Source organism: Manis javanica, chromosome 7 (genome assembly GCF_040802235.1).
Source record: "Manis javanica isolate MJ-LG chromosome 7, MJ_LKY, whole genome shotgun sequence".
In the NCBI taxonomy this organism is placed as follows: Eukaryota; Metazoa; Chordata; class Mammalia; order Pholidota; family Manidae; genus Manis; species Manis javanica.
In genome coordinates, this window is record NC_133162.1 from 16,717,693 (window position 1) to 16,732,389 (window position 14,697).

The 14,697-nt window shown below is 41.5% G+C and overlaps 1 protein-coding gene across 7 annotated transcripts in view; it reads right to left on the reverse strand.

Annotated features, from left to right (window-relative positions):
• The window catches only part of VTI1A (vesicle transport through interaction with t-SNAREs 1A), a 324,481-nt gene that overhangs the window by 71,339 nt on the left and 238,445 nt on the right, over nt 1-14,697 (reverse strand). The gene's annotated exons all lie outside the window — the stretch shown is intronic.

Here is a 14,697-nt window from a genome sequence, read left to right on the forward strand (position 1 = left end):
AGTGGTGTACAAACAGAATCTAGAGAGGATTTCCTATTCGTTTCTTTGTTTCCTTTGACTAGGTTGATGTTTCATGATTAAAAAAAAATTTTTTTTTTTACTTGCTTGCTACAGAACTTAAAATAGGTTCAAAATGATATGTATTGCTAAAGGGAGTTCTTTTTTTTTTATCTCACAAAGGTAAATCTAGGTATTTGATGGCTGGGTGCCAATTTACTGCTGTAGATTCGAACTACAGATAGAAAGCATTGACACTGTTGAACAAGTAGCAGATCTTTCATTACAGAAAAAAAAGGATATAAGCTATTAAATTTAAAACCATTTCCCTTCTTTTACATGCTGCCAAAAAAAGTTCAGATATGTGATTTTTGAAGATATCCTAATTTGAGGCATAATTTTTTAAAAATCACCTTCAAATACCTTTTAAAAAATTTTAGCTGAAAATATCTTTATTTTGCCTTCTTTTAAAAAGAGCCTTATTGAGTTATTATGCATATACCATATAAAATTCAAGATTTTTTAGGATATCCACTAAGTTTTACACCTGTCATTGCAATCAGTTTTAGAAAATGTTCATCACTCTAAATAGAAACCCCACACCCACTAGCAGGCACTCTCTAATTCCCTTTAACTCCTCCAGCCCTAGGCAACTACAGTTTACTTTCTGTCTCTACAGATTTGCCTATTCTGGACATTTCATATTCATCTATTACATGGTCTTTTGTGTCTGGTTTTACTTTGCATGTTTTCAAGGTTGACCTACAATGTCTGAGTACTTCATTCCTTTTTCTGGCTGAATACTACACTGCATTTTATTTAGCCATTCACCAGTTGATGGACATTTGGGCTATTTTTCTACTTTTTACTATTATAAATAATGTGGCTATGACCATTCACATACAAATTGTTGTGTGAATGTGCATTTTCCTTTCTCTTGGGTATATATACCTAGGAGGAAATCCTGGGTGAAATGGAAGTCCCATGATTAACATTTTAAGGAATTTTAAAACTGTCTTCTAAAGTGGCTACACAATTTTACATTCTCACAAGCAATTTATGAGGGTTCTGATGTCTCCACATCCTTGTCAACACTTGTTATTGTCTGCCATTTTTATTTTCACCATCGTAGTGAGCATGAAGTGGTATCTCATTGTGGTTAACTATCTTTTAAAGAAAATATTCAGAGAAGATTTCTGCATTGTTCTCCCATGACTAGTACTGTGGATGCCAACCATTGTATGGTCGTGTTATCCTGTATAGCAGACGGGATGGAAGGAAGTATAGGAAGCATGGGCAAAGCACACAAGAAGGCAGCCCGGAGACTTGGGATGGTCAGGGTCTTATCTGAGTCTACAATGTTCTGACTTTCCAGACATTTAAAACCATACAATGACTAAAACATTCTTAAAGGCCAAAGCTGCAACTTCTTTGGTTGTTTGGGATTTTCTTTATGTGATTTATTTTAGGAGAACAAACTCAGTCTTAGTTGCTATGTGTAAAAAAAAAAATGATCGATTTTGCTTCTGAAGAGCCATCTGTAGCTACTGTTCTATTTGAGTAGCTTCCATGCTTATGTTTCCACTTTCTGAGGGGCTTGGACCCAGCAACAAGAAAGATAATCCCCCTTTGTGGACATTCCCACAGTGAACTCCACACACATCTGGATGGCAGCTCAATAGTCCACTGTTATTCAAACAATTTGTAATCACACATACTGTGTGTCAGCTAACAAGCCAGGGTGTATGGCTTTTCAGTACTCCGTAGCATGCAGCACGCACAATTTACAAATAAAATAAAAATCGACAGCAGAGACAACGGCACATTCTTCATTGCATAGCTGAGTAAAAAGAGCGTCTCTGTTGAAAGACAACACATCACTTGTTATTTTGACGGTAAATGAAAAGAGGTTCAGAAAACCATATTTCTTCTGTTAAGTCTCTTAACATGAGAAAGTCACATATCTATCTGTAGCATTGAAGAATCTGGGGCCATATGTTTCTTTAAGCTGGGCTTGAAGCAGGGATGGCCAAACCACTGCCAGCAGTATGAAATGCAGCTGACAAAATTCTGCAGCCTGATCCCTCTAAGTCACGGTAGGCTGGGGAGAGAACGGGAAGATGGACGTCCCCACTATCCTCAATTGTTTTCCTCATTACTTTCAGCCAGGAGGATGTACGGGTGGAGTAGCGGGGGAGTCCAGTCCAACACTGCAAGTGGCTGAGTAACAATTTTGGAAACAAAGGGTTTGATAAGGCCAGAGGAAGGGAAGTTGAGCTTGTCCTGAGAAAAAAGGATTGGAGAGAAGCCCTCTGCATGCACAGCCATCAAGACTGCAGACAATTATGACAAGGTGGCAGAAATAGCATGCCAATGACCGATCATCGTGGGACCGGGAGGTGTTGGGAAATGTAACCGGGGTGCAGCTGTGCAACATTCCACCTGCGCTGACTGGTTGGTGGCACAGTGGCCCCTGACTCTGAGGGGTTGCATGCTTCCCTGGGAATCTGGAGCCCGTTCAGAGCAAGTTCAGGCCTGGGAATGCATGGAAGCCTGACTGTGGTATAATCCGGCTAGACCACTGCTAAATTCTGTAAGACTCAGGGCCCAGATAAAGCATTTCTTATCCATACGGTTTTCTCCACCAGGCTTTTCCCACTGGCTTTTCGCCCACTATGCCATGACATGACTCCCGGGCTCTGCTGAAAACTTCTTAGTAGACGACAGCCCCAAGTCCAAGGTAAACACAGTCCTGTCATCTTGTAAACTCAACAACCTTGTAAGAAAATAACCATTGAGATCCAGGTGGCTCATGAGAGGAAGACACTGTCACTGTTTAATCAGGATTGGAAGAAAAGATTAATTTCACATTGAACGTCAATGTGATTGATTACTCTCCACCCATGAAATATTAATTCCCTTAATATTTCAGGTGTCTATTTTTTTCCAGTTCATCAGGCATTCATGGAGAACCTGTTATGTGCCAGGAACTGTGCTGAGTTCTGGACGGATAAAGAAAAAGGGAACACGATTCCTGCCCCCAAGGATCTCACAGCCTCAGAAGTGAGCAAAGTCTGCACAGATAACCTATAACATGAACTGATAAATATTTGTGACCTAGATGAGAGTGAGGAGGCACTGAAGGAAGAATGCTTATTCTGCTGAGGGCCTGGGAGGGCTCCAAAGAGAAGGTAACATTTAAGCTGGGCCTTAAAGACCAGTGAGCTCTGTCTGGATGAAAGGAGGTTCGGGAAGAGAGAACATCAGAGAAGCTTTGCCAGTGGCTGTTCCACTTCACACATGGTCCAGCAGAGCTCCCCTGTACGACAGTGAATCAGACTGGCTTGCAACCAGGTGAGGGATCTAAACTCCCTCCCCCTACTCCATTCACCCCAACAATTGGCAAGAGAAGGAAGGGGATTGTGGTATAATCCAAACTTCATTAACAGACAGAACATTCATCTTGATCTCTGATCTAGACACATCCATGTCCACGAGAGGCAGGTTCCTGTTGTGGGCTCTCTCCCTCATGCTCACTGGAAGGCACCAACTCTGTGGCTCAGCTATCAAACCAACAATAAACAGGAAAAACAAAAAGAACTGCAAGAAAAATGACTCAGCAACAGAAAATCATCAATTTACCTTTTTTTTTTTTTTTTGATCTCCAGAAGTATGACCTGAAAGGGAAGGCGGCCACAGAGAGCTTTAATTTGACAGATCACTGTAGGTCTCAGTGACCTTGCCAGTCATCTTCGCATGGACGGAGTGATCTTGTTCTATTTTGGAGGTACCACTGTGTTTCACACACAGAGGCTTTGCCTTAAGATCACAGAGCTGGATTGAGACCTTACATGCTGTCAATGCCACCCTCTGGGAATGCAGGATCCTTGCTCACAATGTACCTAAAATACCACGTCCTTCTGTCTAAGGCATCCCAGGGAACAGAAGATGGGAAGAGACTTTCAAAATTCAGTGCGATTATTTTGCTAGAACATTTTCTTTCAGTTCATTTTTATCATTTTTTAGTTATCTCCTTATGGGACAAAGTGAATAATCCACATCTCATTGGAATTTCTCCTTTTAAAAACAATTGTCAGCTATTGAAAGAGCTTTTCCTTTGATTAGTACAGAATCCTAGAGCTTCAAGGTGGGAAGGGGCCAGACAAATCATCTAGAACCACAGCACGTTTGATGCCTACACCCCTAGGATAAGCACTTGCCAAGTGTTCAGGCACAGTATGTATCAATATCTCCACCAACACCATCTCACTACTGATTTTCCATTCAGGGCAGCTCTCTCACTAAGGAAGTTCTCTCACTGTAAGCCACAACATTTGTTTCAGTAATTTCCACCACTTGGTCCTGGGTCAAGCCCTTGGGGTCACAGAGACAGGTCTACTCATTTTTCTGCAGAACAACTTGGTAAAAGTTGATGGGAATTCATTATACAGTACTTCTCACCATCTCTCTCAGAATGCACCCCAGTTTGGAGACATGTCTCCAACTTTGGAATTTAAAACAGGCTTTGTTTTCTTTTCTAAGAGGCTGCTTTTAGAGGCATTCCCTTCCTAGCATTCGATTTCTGTCTTAACTCTGCTGCTTGTCCCAATCAACACAACTTTAGTCCTTCATTCATCCCGTTAATATAGCCATTCATTCATCTATCCACCCATCATCCATCTATCCATTCATTTACACTCAATCCATCCATCCATCCAACACTTATTGAGAACCTACCATGCGCCAGGCACTATTCCAGGGCTCAGGGTTGGAGTAGTGAACAAGGTAAGGTGAGTGTCTTTGTATAGCTTACAATCCAGGGGAGGCATCTCACAATAGAGAAAATGAAGAAAGGGAATAAAGTGTAAGATATTAGGTAAGGTGGACAGCAAAAGCCTTATTGATGAGTGACATTAACCTGAAATCTGAGGTAAATGAAGGAGCCAGCTAAGTGCAGATCTGCAGGAAGAACATTCCAGGAAAATAGAACAGCAAGGGCAAACACTGAGCAAGAGTGAAGGGAGCTTAGTTGGGAGAAAAAGAACAGTAGAAGATGGAGTCTGAGAGCTGGGGAAGGGTCAGAATATATATATATATATATAAAAATACAACCTCACCATTCAGAATAGAGTCATTTACAAATTCGACTTTACCTGCATGTAGCTACGGCAAATCAAATTCGTTGATCCCTGTCTCTCTGTGGTCCATGTGTATGTTGATTTCCTCCAGAATTTCAATTAAGGTCTTGTAATATATCAGTGGAGTGCCACTGGGGACTCAATGACCAGATGGACAGAATATTAATTTTAACTAAATTGCAGGATTCTTGAGTAGTCAAGAAAGAACAGGGCATTTAAAAGAAAAGTCAGTTCACATAACTCAAGAATAGGCTTTGTGTGTTCGAGCCAATTACATCTCCAGTTTTTAACAGCTTTGTTTATGAAGCCCATATTGAAAATTAAATGTTTATTACCATTCTTTGAAGGTGAGGTATAGAACTTGGCAAAGTATTGATGAATAACTGGTGGATGGCTGGTGTAAGGAAACCAGTTTTGAACCCAGCTGTAAACAATGCAGCAGCAGCCTGTTTCAGCTATTTGCAGGCTCAGAGCTTGCCAATTTGTAATTAGTTGCAGATTTTCAATTACTTCTCAGCAAACAAAATAGTTTTATTTGCATTGTTTACGTGGCATTTAATTTGAAAAGAATCCAATTGATTATTTTTTAAAGACAGATGAATTTGGAGGGTTGGGACAAAATAAATAGATACATTTTTGAGTAGCCCTGCATCTGTATTTTTGTTTTGAGTGATATCAGGGTACAGAACTTGGCCTGAATTCAATCAACTCCATCACACAATCCCAAAATGCCTCCTGTGCAATTTGTCAAAAATATTTTTGGCATATAAAGAGTTTTGCATATAAAACCCTTGAGATTTGTAATGAAGAACATAATCTGAGGTGGGGGGGAAGCAGAGTTGCATTTTCTGCTAATTGAAACTGGTAAACCACTGTGGGTAACTGTAAATTCAAGAGAAGATCAAATAATGACTATTTTAAATGTTAGTCTTTGTTACTTTGCATCACATCGGTTCTCTCCATGGTTCAGGGCTCCTCACAGGCCCATACTGTTTCCTTTGGAGAATAAAATTTAAATCATTCAACAAAATATTTCTTGCAGACCTACTCAGTGGTTGGTGCTAGAGATACCACCAAATGAATAAAGCTGGATTTCTGCCCTCAAGATTAGTGGAGAAGGGACAGAGATTTACAAAGAATCCTTATGAAAGCCTGGCTGTGATGAGTGTGTGCTGAATCAAAAGCCATGGGATTAGAGAGAAAGGAGGAATTGATCTTGACTAGTGGACTAGTGAGAAGGTAAAACGCAATAGCTCATGAAGGAGGAAAGGCTTCCTGCAGCTGGGGGAGGGGACAGGACACAGGGAGGCATAAAGGGCAGGGACCCCGGAGCCACCTACTGCAGCAGGATACGTGCTGTCCCAAGTCGGGCTGGGAATGACTGCAGGTCGTGGGCAGCCTTGGCTGGCATTGTGAGGACCTCGAGCCCTGTCGTGAAGGTTGTGAGGAGCCAGCAAGCAGGAATGGTGACATGATCAGAGGGATCTGTACTTGGGAAAGGCCAGCTAGGGAGCAAACGGTGTTTGGAAGGGGCAGGAACAGTCAGAACATAAATGAGAATTGATTTGAGGTTCAGACACGGCATTAACAGAACTTAAGGAGAAAGAGGAAATGAGGGAAGAGGATGGGTCTTCTGTCCTGATTCTCAGGCTTCCACAGAGGGTGATGACATCATCGAAGATAGGACATACGAAGAGGAATAATTTTGATGGGGCAAGAATGATAAATATATACACACAGAAGAGGCCATAGTAAAGCAGTATGGCAAACCTCAAAAACATTATGCCCAATGAAGTGACAGTCATAAAAGGTCATACATTGTATGATTCTATCCATATGAAATACCCAGAAGAGCTAAATCCACAGAAACATGGGCTGGGGGGCCTGAGAAGTGACCACTTTAAGGCGTACAGGTTTCCTTTTGGGTGATGAAAACATTTGGAACTAGATGGAGGTGATGGCTGTACATTACTGTGAACAACACTAAATCATACACGTTGAACTGGTTAATTTTATGTTGTGTAACTTTACCTCAGTAAAAAAAGAGAAAAGGAGAAACAAAATAAAAACAAAACCCCCAAAACACCATGACAGTCCACGGAACCTGGTATTCCGGAGTTGTATATACCAAGAATCTCCTCTTAAACCCAAATGATACCAACGCAGAAAGAAACATAAGGGAAGGTGTGCTAGTGTCCATTCGTAGAGTGTAATCGTCTGTTTGGTTCCTGGTGGACACAAACCTTCCTACCTGTTATTATGCACATTTCCTCAGAAGGAGTATGTAATTGGCAAGAACCTTATTCCTTGTAGGTATATCCCTTACTGGGGGACCATCCACCTTTACTTTGTCAAACTCTGGCTGACCTGGTAATGTGAGTAGCCAATCTGTCATGTGGGAGACATGCTAAGGGGAGGGGGACAGAGAAGCAAAGCACATAGAGAGAGGAGCACAGGTCAGGAAACAGTAAGGAAAACTTTCTGGCATTCATACTGGTCATCAGTAGCCCTGGGGAAATAAAGGGCCCCCTGATGCTCAGTGCATCATCGGGAAGATTAATTAACATTTGTAAAGGCCACACACAATGTGAAAGGCCCAGTAATGGATCTCCAAAAGCTGGAGTCCCTCTGTTCCAGCAGGGTCATGGAACAAGGAATGGAAAATATTCCCTAGAAGACAGAGCTGGGTGACCTCGGCCATGAGCAACATTGCAAAGGAACGACTGGGCTTGTCTGGGATTCTCTTCATTCTCAAGTTGAATCTGATCTGACAGATGTGGTGAGTAATTAAACCCTTGTCCATTCATAGTCTGAATGCTTGCACTGCGCAGAGAATGGGGCAGGAATAATGAGAGGCACAGCCTCTCCGGGACTATTCAGGAGTGCTCACATTTGCATGGTCACATGAACCCGAAGGAAGTGGATTATGCTGGCGTGGCCAGGAAATGGAGACCGCCAAAGCTTTCTGATTTGCATAAATCATTGGACTGGAAGGCAGAGAAGCTTAAGGACTCTCAAAGGAGGCCAGGTGTAGCTGGTTTTCCTTGAATCCAGCACATTTCTGTAGCTAGATAACCGCTCACAAAGGCTGTATAGAGAATTTAACTTGTGTCATTTGCTCCAAAGTTTCGTCAATATGTACCATTAGTTTAAAAGAAAAGTGGCTTTTACAAGTGAAGTTGCTGCATAGTTTTCTAATGAGTGGCTTCTTTTAATCACCTTGAAAAACGGGTGATATGGGAAAGTGTAATGCATTTTATTATGATTACTGCTGTCAATAACTTCTAATTGTGTGACAAGGTGCTTAGGGAATTGTTTGACTTTAAAAAACAGTTAATGCCTCTCAAAAAGGACTACATTCTTTTTAAGTTTCAAATAAAGGCTACCAATTAATTAATCATTTACATAAAAATGTCTTGGATCAGCTACCTGCAAAGATAAAGGATGAAATCTATCCTTTAATTGGAATGAGGAAAACTGTTATGAAATATGTGCTAAGAAACACATAAAATTACAAAAAAGCAAATAGAAGTCATTAATTAAAAACTGAAATGGCAAAAGTTTCATTTTATGCCAAGCAATATTAAAAATATTGGTGATGTCATATACTTCATTGAATACCTTTTCTTTAAATATGGCTCTCCATCTACACTATTTTACTCTATTTTCTTATTGGAAATCATGCAAAATTACATGATGGTTTTAGAGGTTGGATATAAATGTCCCTTCATTCCCCCGCCCCCCACCCTACCCCCAGGTACCAACTTCCTCACAGACACCAGTCAAGGGATCTTGGTTCAAGTACTAGAACTTCTGCTCCCTTTAGTTCTGCAGGACTCCTATACTTGATACAAACAGTCAGTAACAGACCCGGAATGGAACAAAGAAGATAGACGTTTACTAGTGAAAACCTGAACTTCCTTAATCACTTTAATATGTATAATCAAGTGGAAATTATACATTACACAGACTAATTGTATGTAATTTCTTGGCATGGGTATAAATTATTCAGATATATCACGGGATAAAACAAGATTCTTCTTTATAGCAGAATATTCACTGCGAAATATATCTCACAGAAAATCCCACCTTTCTAAACTCTTAAGTCTTCAATGACTTTAATTTGCTTTCCCCACTTTTTTCCAAGCTGGGGCTTTGCTGCCATGTCCGCAGTTGGAATTGGTCTTTGTGTGGCCAGTTACTGGATTTACTGATGTGTGGTGGTGGAGTAAAATGTTGAGAAGTGGAAAAGGAAAGAGGGAGAAAAGGAGAGAACGCAAAAGGGGAGCAGATGAAGAAAGGAGGAAAAAGAGAAGACACACAGGAAAAGGGGGAAAGAAGTTTAAACAAATCCTAAAGGTACAAGTTGTGACAAATAGGAAGGGGAAACACTCTGTCTCAGGGACTGATAAGAGACGAACTGGCGATGTCAACAGGTCACCTGTCAAAGGGGCTCTATGTGTTGGTGAACTGGCAGGAAATGACACTCAGGGACACTGACTCCACACCCTCCCCCGTTCTAAATGAATTTAAAGGAACCTCTTCCAGTTGCTCTTTCAGACTGACAAGTCAAGACACAAGGTGACTATCAATGGCTGGGCCCTCTCTCTGATTTACAAAGTTGTGTAGAGGACAAGAATTGTCAATAAATTCCGATAGACACATTCTCCCAAGTAGAAATGGAAAACTCAGGTTCCAGCAAAATCTATAAGGATGCAGAGAAATGAGAGTCAAAGAATGAAGGCAATCTGGTTTACAGGTAGTCGTAATCTCTCTCCCCTTAACAAGCCCGTTTTCATGTTTAAAAATCACCCCGATCACTCATGGATTCTTCAAAGGAGCTCACTGTAATTCGTACAAATGGCTAGTATTATTTTTGTGCTGCTTCCGTGAGACTATGTTTGTTCTTTTTTATAGTCAAAGAGACCCAGGTCTAGAGAAGCTAAGTAACTCATCCTAGGTAAGGCTGCTAGAAAAGGAGGTCCTGATGTCAGGGCTCCTGGATTGGAGGTCAGTATGCCCGGCCCATGGCTCTGGAACTTTCTATGGAGCTATCAGGCTTGCCACCCACAAAAAGCATTGGAGGAACTCTTCAGAATCACAACGGGACGTGGCCCTTGGCAGTACCACTGAAGCCCTGAGGAGACACAAGTCCCCTTTGCTGGGTCTTTGTAGAGAGCATTTTATAGGGTACACCAAGAGTATCTGCCCACAATCGGCCAATTTGCAAACGCAGTGCCGACGTGACTGCATTTTAATTCCTGCACATCCCTATCCATACCCATGGGTCGCACCAGAGGAGGTGCTGTCCCTTCATTGCTCGTGGCTTTTTGGAGGGTTTTCTGTAGAGATCTCTTGGAAGTGCTCATCAACCCGCGCTGTTTTTCCTGTTACTTCTGTTGTATATGTCGAATAGGCTCCATTTCATAGAGGGAAAGTCTTCCTGAGATCTATACAGAGGTAAAACTGCTTTGCCTCATCAAGCCTTGGTTTTCTCAACTGTAAAACGGATGAGACGCATTTCCTGCCTTATCTGCTGCCAATGATTAAAGGTAAGCACATTGCTTGGCACAAGCAAGGCCCCCAAGTAGTAATTATCACAGGAAAAGAAGTGTAAGCAGTTGTTTGAGGCTATAAGAACAGCTTTATTTTCATATTTTTTTCCACAGAGGTTTACCCTGTTCGGGTCTGTTTGCATTCTTTTTGGTCTCTGCTGGTATCAGCACATTATTTAAAGAGTGTTGGAAAAGTTAATCCAAGAGAAACATACACTTCATGTCACTGACCTTTTTAAGTGATACTTTTTTCATTAATTATTACCTTTCAGGGCTAGTGCGGTGGCCAGTTTCCATTCCCTCTCACGGCTTATGGGAGTTGTAGGATAGAAAGTGGTTTAGAACCTTTCTAGTCAAGGGGCAAAGGCACCTCTCTTTTTAAACTTCAAAGAAAGAAGCAAAAGCCAACAAAAATTCCCCTAAAGGGCAGCATAACTGGTAAGGCTGAGGAGTCAGACAGACCTAGTTCCCAGATAGCTTGGTTATGTATGAGGCACATGATCTGGGGAAGTTGTTTCCTAACTATAAAATAGCATAATAAAAACATTTCTCTCTTAGGGTTACTATGAAGGTTTTTAAAAAATCCACTTACATCAAGTGCTTAGCTCATGCCTGGTACATAGAAGCACTCCATAAATGGTTACCATAATCATGTTACTATCAATAACCATAAAACTCCCATACAGAAGTCAGGGCATGGATGCAAGACACATTTATTGGTACCTGTCATTGGAGAACACGAGGGGTAAATGACACCCCCCGCTGCCCCGTTTCTCCCCCTCTTTGGAGAGACATAGCGTGATTCTATTTCTTCTCTTCCACTTCAGGAAATTTGTTTGTACTTGAAAATAGTCATTAAGCTGAGCCCTTTGTGATGTATGTGTTTAAAAAACTGTGGTGACACCTGGGGGTTATCAGTCTTTTTATTTGTGGAGACAAAGGTCATATCAGCCTTTAGCGAATGTGCATTTTCTGGACCCATATACAAAGAACAAGTATCTTGTGCATTTAAGCAGGACAGTTTTTTTTCTTTCTTCCGTGAGATAGAGCAAACAGGCTGTATTATGCAGAAACGATGTTAAAAAGCAAAGTTATTTCCAGAAATTTCTAGCTTACGTAATAGTTGTGATAAACATAAATCAGTTGTCACTCTGTAACACATACCTTCACACTACCTACCACTGATTCCATCAGTTGTGTGAGAAGTTATCAATTTTTCTTCTTCCCTAACTATTAACAGATAACATTTCTGATTCTACTCAGAGTGAAAGGGAGAAGAAAATTTGTCTCTTTAAGTGGGGACTGACTCCACAGAATCTCAGATGTCCTGAGGTAAAATCCCTTTCTCTGTTAAGTGAGACAGCTGGTGACTTTGAGTTCACACTGTCCCCTCAGCAGCCCATTTGTGTCACAGATATGCTACATGGTGTCAGGGTAGCTGCAGAGTGGACCAAAGCATGCTGGGAGTAAGGACTCTACAGGGGCTCGAGTGGTGGTTGGGGGGAAGGCAGGGTCCTCCTTAGGTCAGTTGGTCCTCAGGCTGCCAGGAGTCTTGAGAGATAAAGGTGACTGACTTTTCACAAGCCCAGTTTCTAAAGACAAAATTTTAGATTCCTTCAAAGAGTGGATTTTACTAATCCTGGATCCTCAGGGAAGACAGATAGGCATAGGAGAAGGGAAAAACTGGGTAGAGAATGTACTACCATATCTTTTTCCCTTTCCTTTATAAAATCTTACTCTGAAGATTAAATAAATTATTTCTTCCCATGGTTAGTACTATTATACCTGAGACCACTCTTTTTTTCTGCTCTGAAAATGGACCACATCTGTTACTATGACTTGTTAATTCACACATTGTACACACTTGATACAAACCATCCTGAACCTCACAACTTCCACAGGGATGACCAGCTACTTACGTTATTCAATTTATTTCCTGAGTTCTCTGAGACTCATCAGTGGGCAATGACTGCTTATAATTTATTTCCTACTATACTTTCTTCATGTAAGCAACTTCAACTTCTTAGGAATTACCAGAATTTTTTTTCCCCTGCAGTGTATCATTACGGTAAGAACGTGGCTTCTCTTTTTGGAGAGCAGTTTTGCTCTGCTGTCTTCATTCAGCAAAGATTTCCTGAATGCACGCCATGCGCCTTGTTTTCGCCTGGGTTCTGTTGGTACTTGTTTTGGATTTGTGTCCACTGCCCACCTCTGTGAGGCTGACTTAGCACAACACCATAGTATGCTGAGTGAAGTCATTCTGGGCTTTTCACTGCTGTTGCTTCCTGGACTAGGTGAGATCAAGGGCCCATTTTTGCTCTGGATTTTCATTTCCAACCACTGGAGAGTGATAAGGGGTCTTATTCACATGATAAGCCTGCAGCCTGCTGTACGCGACTCACTGAGTGCACTCAACAGCATCCAGAGTGCTTTGTGCCCAGTTCAATGACACAAGTCCACTGACCATGTGTGTGGATGTCAGAGTAATGTCAATTGGCTATGAATGTTTTAAAATGCTTGCTCTCAGCACTTCATTTTAGGAAGATTATGATGGTGGCAATGTGTAAGCTGAGTCGGAGCTCCAGAAGCTAGAGGCCATCAGGATGGAGGAAGTCAGGAGTAGCAAACGTTCCCGTTACAATTGTGAAAGCAGATATTGCTGTGTAATGGGATTGAACTAGAAAAATGACAGTCCACCTCGATAATATGGGTGAATGCTGTAACCACACTGTTTTTCATGTGAAACCTTCATAAGAGTGTATGTATCAATACAACCTTAATAAAAATAATTAAAAAAAAGAAAACAAATAAATAAATAAAATGCTTGCTCTCAATTTCTACACTCACGTCATGGTCTGACAGCAAAGAGTTCAGGGATTAGCACGAGGACTAACTCTACGTCAGGATACATAATGAATAGTGGAGTGATTTAAAGCCAGTGCCATAGTTTCAGTTATACGTCGTCCTGTCCAGACCCCTAACCCACCTCTGAATCCTGCTGCCCCCAAAAGGATAATGCAAACCAGGACCTGGTCTGTGAAAACAAATTCAACTTCAAGATAGTTTGAGGTCCTTGATTCCCATGAAACTGTCTGTATAAAGTCTTGCATATATGTACATTTTTCTACAGAGGTCTGCAGTCATCATCAGATGTTCAGATGGGTATGTGGCCCCAAAACCGGTGAAGATAAACTAACTCCTCAACACTTTTTCATGATCTAGAAGCTCTAGTGAAAAATTTCATCATGTAACCACACATACTTCCCAGAGAAACACATGCCTGAGGGGACTGCTGGTTTTATGAAGCCTCCCAGCTTTGTGGCTTAGCAGATCATTTCCATGGTGTTTCAAAGCTCTGCTTTTCTAGGTTAAGAAAGAGACTAGATTTGCCTGCCAAAAGCTCGGATAGGTGGGGGGTTAACTCTCTTCAAGAAATAAAGAAATAAAAATAGTCTGTTAAGCAAAGGGTCTCACTATTTTTCAGCATTATGGAAGTGGTTCCCACATTGGTGTCTTAGGAACCCAGAGACTAGTGAGGGCATATCCTTCTTAGAATGAAGGGGTGAAACGGCCTCGGTGGAGGAGAGGTGAGCACTGGCTGTCGTAAGTGTGCATGGAATAGGGAGTATTCAGGTGGAAGCAGATGCCCACAGAAAGCAGGAATAATGAGGATGAGGTTAGCGTTCCAATACAAGCATAACCATTTAAGAGGGAATCTACATCTAGTACCCATCCTATGATCTTCAATATGCCTAACCTACTGCTTAGTCTAGCCTACCTTAAATTTGCTCAGAACAATTACATTAGCCTGTGGTTGGGCAATATCATCTAACACAAAGCCTATTTCATAATACAGTGTTGACTATCTCCTGTAATTTATGGAATACTGTACCCAAAGTAAAAAGCAGAAGGGCTCTGTGGGTACCACATGGGTGTCAGCATGTCGGTTGTTCACCTGGTGATCACGTGGCTGACCAGGAGCTGCCGCTGCCCAGAATCAGGAGAGA